This window comes from Sylvia atricapilla, chromosome 16 (assembly GCF_009819655.1).
Source record: "Sylvia atricapilla isolate bSylAtr1 chromosome 16, bSylAtr1.pri, whole genome shotgun sequence".
Lineage (NCBI taxonomy): Eukaryota > Metazoa > Chordata > Aves > Passeriformes > Sylviidae > Sylvia > Sylvia atricapilla.
In genome coordinates this window covers 4340136-4347523 of record NC_089155.1, presented here as the reverse complement: position 1 = coordinate 4347523, position 7388 = coordinate 4340136, and the positions used below count along the sequence as shown (strand labels likewise).

At 42.0% G+C, this 7388-nt stretch overlaps 1 long non-coding RNA gene across 1 annotated transcript; it reads right to left on the bottom strand.

Moving 5' to 3' along the window:
* Window positions 1-3217: 3217 nt before the first annotated feature.
* On the bottom strand, window positions 3218-4377 carry LOC136368285 (uncharacterized). The gene is made up of 2 exons (XR_010744821.1): window positions 4327-4377; window positions 3218-3799 (listed from the first exon to the last, which is right to left on the bottom strand). It is a non-coding gene; the product is annotated as an uncharacterized lncRNA (long non-coding RNA).
* Between the last annotated feature and the right edge of the window lie 3011 nt (window positions 4378-7388).

Genomic DNA, 7388 nt, shown 5'->3' with positions numbered 1-7388 from the left:
AGCTAAAAATCATCTAAATAGAGACTCAGAGCCTGGGAGAAAATAATATTTTGCTGAATCTAGTATTAAAAAAAAAAAGAAAAAAAAAGGTAACAAAAAACCCCCACAACCTCTAATGATCTTTAGTTTACATACTCGGCAATTTTTTTCCCTAAATAGTTTATGGGAAAAAAAAAAAAGTTAAAAGCAAAGGAACGAGCCCTTTCTCCTGAGCCAATTAAAGGAAAAGAGATTTTAAAGCAGTAAAGCAGGAGATACAGGAAATATATGGGAAAGAAATTTCGATGCCCCACAAGAAGTGGAGCTGTCAGATGTGGTGTCAGCACAAAATCCCTGTCAGTAACAGCTCACACGGCCCTGTAGGAACCACACTGCACAGCCACAACCGTGCAGCAAGGAAGGGATTTCTGGCTAATTCCAGCTTTTCCAGGCAAGTGAAAATCTCTCCCTTTGGCTCCAGACCTGTTTATACCACCCACAGCAATTTACCCAAGGAGGTGTTTCCCATCGCAACTCACATTTTTGTCAATTCCTCATTTGTGAGTTGATTATTTGAGTTCAAATTCAGTCCTAATTGAAAGCAGAGGGCTCTGTGTGTGATGCCTCTTCAGCACCGTTGGAGAAGGAAGAAGGAGCTTTGCACCTAACTCGTTCTCACTTTAATCCTCAACTCTCCCTCAATATAAAAAGGGATTAACAAGGTCTTTGATTCTTGAGAGAAGAAGAGACTGATCACTGGGCAGTGCAGAAGACATCTCACCTGCAGGGCAGGTCTGACAGGGCTGTAACAGTAACAGCTCCTGGGGTCTCCAGTCTTTGTCCCCAGGAAATCCCACGTACAGCTACAAATCCTGGTCCAGACATTCAGCTGGAATTGAGGCACAAACACGTGAATGTCCAGAGAAAAGGGGGAAATAACTAGGTCAGGAGCTCAGCTCCACTTCTTGCTCTTGGGCAAAGCTGTCATGGCTTTGCTGAGCCCTCTGCACGAGCAGGGGCCAGAGGAGGAATCCCCCACCCTCTTCTCTCCTTTTCCATTCACGTTTGGGTGGGTTTTTGTCCAGCCCTGGCAACCTGCCTGAGAGAAAAGCTCTCCTCCTTCCATGCAGGGCTGCCCCCACAGCAGCATCCCTTGGCCACAGCTCTTGCCAGAGCTATAGGGGAACAGACAAGAAATAAGTGTTTCTGTGCAGCCTCAAGAAACAAAAAGCCTTACAAGCACAAAACTGCTCGCATTGAAGCTCTGGGTTAAGCTCTGCTGCTCATCCAGTCCAATCAGGGGTCACCTTTGGTTTTTTAGAGGAAGAACATCTCACCTTGCCCCGTCCCTCACTGCAGGGGGCTGAGGAGGGGCCTTGGAACCTGCAGGAGCCAAACTCAGGGGCTCCTAGGGCAGGTAAAATCCCCAATTCCTCATCTTTAGCTCAAAGACCTGAAATAAAATGTGGCAGCAAAAATCCTGGCCTGAACAACCTTGTCTGGGGACATCTGTGCAGCAACCCCTGGTTTCTAAAGTCATCCATGCATTTAACTGGGTTATTGGAATAAAGAAAAATATTTTAAACCTCCTAAAAAGCTGTGATAAATAGAAGCTGCTCTAGATTCTACAATAACTGTAAATAAATGTATTTTATGTAATAAATAAACACATGTATAATTGTATAAATATATATAATAAATATATTCATGTGTAAATAAATATAAAGAAAAACTAAACCAGGCATGAATCATGTCTCTGCCAACATCTGTACACAAGGGAATTTTACTCATGTGAATTCACTGATAAGCCCATAAAATCAAGTGGGAAAACCCTTAGAGAAAAGATATTTGTTAAAAGATGAGAGGATACCTATGTACAACACATACACATAATTTTTTAGATGATAATATTTAAATTTATGTTATTAATTAAGAAAAATCTCTGGCCTAATCCTGCAGTTTTTATTTAGCAAAACTGCTGCTATTCTGTAGTGCAAGATCATGCCCAGTGCAGCCAATATTATAATTCTTTTCTTACACTCCAAATTTAAAATAGAGCAATTTTTTGCTCTCTGAAAATTTTGCAATATCCATGAATAATAAACTGCTGTAAAATTATAGTGACCTTCAGGTTTTAAATTTGAAAAGAATTCTAGATGGAAGAAATAAACACAGTGTAAATAACCACTGGGTAATTAAATTTATTTTTAAATAGCATCAAAGTTCAGAAGAAAGAGAATAACAAAGAATATCTCATACAGGCACCACAAAGGCTGTGTCTGTATAATTAGGTATCTAGCAGTAACCAAAGTCTTTTTTACACAGATTGATTATTTTTGAGATTGCATCTTGCAAATCTGAACTAGGAATGCTTTTTGTGCAGTGTTCAAACACGAAGCTGCCTTTTGGTAACACTACAGGCTGAGGAGCCCAAAGAGATATTTAATTTAGATTGAACAGGACACTTATGCCACGGTAAAATAAATCAGTTTATTAATGAAAGTCTTTTCATTGATGTTTAATGGCTATCATATCTATGGAACTGTTGTAAATCCAAAATAGATGTGTTTAATAATCAATTGGTGTTTGTTTGTAACACAATAATTTTCTTTTTGAATCAGAATTAAATGCCTTTTAGGAAATGTTAATTTAGAGCTTTACTAGGACTTGAATAGGAATCTAATTAATAATTCTCTTCTTGAAAAAGGGTAACAAATTAATTGTCAAAATATTGCAATGAATGTTGTGAAACTCCATAAATAAGAACTTTGAATTTTTAAGTACAAAGAAAAGATAATACTTTCTAAGAGCAGATTAAAATGTCTACATTATAATTATTACATTTAGATGGATTTATTTTCCTAGATTTTAATAATTCTAAAGTCATTTTTTATAATCCAATGGTTTGATGACAGGGAAAAGAAAAAGAGAGGAGGGATATCTTATATTTTCTGATTTCTTTACAGCTGCTCACAAAAGAGCTGGTCTCTGTTCGACAGATTTTCCTTTCCAAAAGCAGCTCTGTACTATTGAAAATTCCCAAGTTCTCTTTCTCTCTGGTTCCTTTTAATGGCACGTTTTCTTTTAAAAGATGAGGGGGGAAAGGATCATAGTTTAACTCGTTGGCTTTAATTGCCAACATCTCCCTCGCCATCAGCAACGGCACTTGATCAAAACGCCAGAGATAAATAAATTAAGACATCCATCAGACTCCTGTCCCGCCTGTCATTTTTTTAAAAAGAACTTGGGAAGTGCCTGTTATTCCCATCCTGAGGGCTGGGCTGAGTGCTGCCGGCGTTTCTGCAGCTTTTCCAGCGCTCAGGAATTATTGTTCCAGCCTCACACCCACCGGGAAGGCGCCGCAGGAGAACCAGGGATGGAGCAGCGGGGGAACCCCACACCAGGAACGGGTTCCCTGAGCACTGCAGGCACCCAGGGGAGAGGGAACGAGCCCCTGATCCCTGTGCAAAAGTGGGCTGGCAGCTGATGGCAAGCCCCAAGTGCGGTGATAATCGCAGGGGAGGTGGTGAAGAGGCAGCCGGGTACCACCGAGGATGCTCCGTGTGCTCCAGGAGCTGCCCCTGCTCCGCTCAGTGCATTTGGCAAAATTGATGTTTTGTCCAGTGGAAGCAGAGGAAGGGGTAAGAGCAGCAGTTCTATTTAAGGAGTAATGTTTTACAGGGGAACTGGAAAGGTTCGAGCAAAGCGACACCTCGTTTTTCTTTTGCTCCCCACTCAGGAAGCTGCAGCCTTGTCCACCGCTGACAATTATCTCTATTAATGACCCAAAGCACAGGCAGACCTTTAAACTGTTCTTCTCCTAACATTAAAAGAAAAAAGGGGAAAAAATAAAAAGAAAAAGCAATTGGTGTGTTTCCAAGTCCTTTCAGACAGCTATTGGAGTTATAAAAAGAAATAATGCCCAGAGCTAAGTGCCCAGTACAAAAAAAATAAATCCACTATTTCCTTGAGTTAGCAAATTGAAGTGAAACAAGCAGCGCTCTCACACCTTCCTTCCACAGCTGTGGTGACTTTCGACACAAGAGCCTCCTGGCACGAATATTTTTAAGAAACACTAGTTTAGAACTCTGGATTTAGAGCACCAAACCCCAGGTTGCAGCAGCCCTGTCAAAAGCACCAGCGGGTGATGCTCCCCTCGGTCAGGCTGGAGGAAAGGGGCAAACAAAAAAGCCCCACAGCAAAAAGGATCAGGCACAAAGAAAAGTGACACAATCAGTAGCGTCGTGAATAGAGGAGCACACACAAAAACCAGAGTGCTGGGACAGTTTGCGGACAGAGGGGGGATAATTTCTCCTGATGAATTATTCAGGATGGGGTCAGCTCTACCTTGGGCCGAGTTTCTCCTCGAGAAGTTCCCGGCGCTCTGGAGCAGGAGCTCTGAGCTACACCAGAGACTCGTTCCTCTGTCAGCCCCTGTCAAATGGTTCAAATTTCTAACAAAAGTGTTCCCTCCTGCAAAGGGGGGAGCAGGTTTTCAGTAACTGATACAGCACGGCCCAGCCCCAAAGAGTATCATTAACATTTTAGAAAATGTTTGCTTGTGTTGTTCAAGTAATTAACAATATTTCAGGAGAATATCGACTACCAGAATCTCATTGTCCTCTCTTTGAGTTTACAGGGGTTTTATTTTTCTTTTTTTTTTTTTTTGTCATTTTTAACTATATATGTGCACAACCATTACAACCAAACTCCAGCAAGTCAAAAAAATCACTTTATTTATGCAACACAGTCATAATTAAACACTCAGTCCCTGCCATAAGAGCAGGCAGAGCTGAAAAGGTCTGACATCCTTAGCACCAGTTCACTTGGAAAAGAAGCACATTGAAGAAGAGAGCTCACCCTTCTGAAGGGAAAAAAAAAAATAAGAGAATGGAGAGAAAAGTAAGGAGAAAAAAAGAAAGAAAAGAAAACATGTCACACAAAGTAATGATTTCTTTTGTTTCTGTATAAGTTCTATATAATTTAACATCTAAAATTCTTTCCTTTTAATTAAAGAACCCAATTCTCCTAATTCACTGCACCGATTTAAATTTTACCAGCTCAGTGTTCATTGATCACGAGGGAAGAAGAGCAATTCAAAACATCATTTATTCCCTTTCACCCGGAGGAAAGCCAGAGTTTAATATCTGCATATAGAGCTGGGCAGGTTTGAAAGCTTCCCCAGCAAAGGCAGGGTGTCAAGGGGAAGAATTCTCTGGTCTAAGAACATCCCTGGGCTGCAGCCTCTCAGAAGAGAAAAAAATGCTGCCCTGTAACAATCATAAAAAAATAAAAATAAAAGTTCTGAGCTCCAAGTGGAAAAGTAAATAACTTCGACCAGCAACAATAAATTACATTTTATAATTATAACATCTATAACATTTACAATTTTAAAACGAATGTAAAAATTAAACGGAGGGAAAAAATAATAAAACCCATAATTTCAAGGTCTCCAAACGGGTTTTTACGGTGACTCAAGCCCAGCCGCAGTGGAAAGCCCCAGAGCTCCATCTTGTGGTTTTCCTGCTCTGAGGCAGGGAAAAGAATTAAAAATAAAAGTAATTTTGCTATTAAATCACTCCGAAATGCAATTTCTTTTGCTGGCATCACACACAGAAGCAAGTCAGAGAAAAAAATCAGCCAACAAACTATTTTTTGCTCTATTTTGCCGTGCAATGCCGTCTCCTTTTCTCACTGAAGGAAAAATTCTCTGCTTTTTCCTAACCCACAACCCATTGCAAAAGCATTGCCAGCAGTAGGACCGAAATTCAATAAACCTGTGGTTTGAAAGGGAAAGTTTCTGGGCTGGAGAAGGGCACAGAATGGAGCAGAGGGGCCACACAGCCCCCCCAGAGAAACCAGCTGGCAGCTGCTTGTCACCATTGCTTCTCTTCCCACAAGAACCCTCCTTAATCCTGGAAAAAGAAAAGGGAGGAATATCTGGGGCAGACCTCCTGCATCCCGGGCTCTGCAGTTAATTTTTACATTTATTATTGGCCGTTTTATGACATTTGCCTGTAGAAGAGCTGCAGAGTTCCTGCAGGGGTGGCTCTGGATTCACTCCCTCCTCTGCCTCCCACCTGCAGTTTCTGCATCCATCACAACATCAGGGGTCAAGTTATAGTGCTGTGGGCAAAATGGGAGATGTGATAAAAGGCAAATAAAAATTAAGAAGGCTTTCCTTGTTCATCTGATGGAGTAAAAACTTCCAGCCTTGTCATGGAATGGGGCTGGTTTAATACCACAACATTGAATTTTGCTGCACTGGAGAGGTCACAGATAAAATCTGCTCCTGTAGATTTCTGTAACATGTTTCTGGGTTTCCTTATTCTGAAGTGGCAACAGGTAAATCCCAACCTGATGGTTTTTTCCCAGCTCTGAAGTAGGATTTTCCTTAGGAGGTTATTGATCTCTTTCCCACAGGAAACCACACTCAAAATTCAAATCTCCACTCTGTTCAGCTCAATCAAGGATTATCTCTGAAATATACTTTTGGGATGCTCATAAATCTTTGAACCTCCTTAATTTACCATCAAGCCAAAATAGCAGAAGTGAGATCTTTTTAGAAATACCCCCATGATGAGAAAATCCAGGCAGCTCCAGACCTGTAGTGCACTGTGCATCCTATGAAAACACCCGCCATGGAGAACAAATGCTCCAGGGATCTGCAGTGGAATGATGTGTCTGGTGCCTCCAGATGATCTGTTTGAAGCTGGTCCAGCTGCCACCAGGGTCACCATTACGGGCCAGGCCATGCAAAGCCAGCCCTGCTTCAGCCACAGCTCAGTGACAGCCCAGGACACGGCTGGGGCTGGCATGGATGGAGCCCAGGGCATCTAAACTGAGGCAAATATGGGACTTACTCTGGGAAAACCAAAGAAAGAAAAGTAGTGATGGACTGCAAGGAGCTGGTTGGCAGTGAAACCCTTCTCCTGATATTTATTACCAGCTCTGGTTGTGTTGAAACCAAGAATGAGGTCTGACAAAACTCACATAAGGGTTCAAATCTGAACTGTTCTATACTGAATTCTACACTGAATCCAATCAAGGTGCTGGAGGAAAGAAGCCATCCTGATTTGCAGAAGAGGAGAGGTTTCTTTGCCAGCAGGTACAGCAGGAATTCATCCCTCCTCACTTCCACCATCCTGCCAGGGGCTGAGCCACAGCCTGCAGACATCTCTGCTGTCCTTGGGAGGGCTGGAGGCTGCCCTAGGAACAGCTGGCTCACCCACAGCTAAAAATAATCTGCCCCTTCCTAGATGTGATAGGAATGGTAGGAAACACATTGTCAAGTTCAGGGGAGGGCTAATGGCCATTTCCCCAAAGTCATTTGTCTTTTGGCACGAGGTCGTGCAACCTTTACTCATCCTGGGACAGCACTTTGCTCCTTCAGGACTTCCACTGGCAAT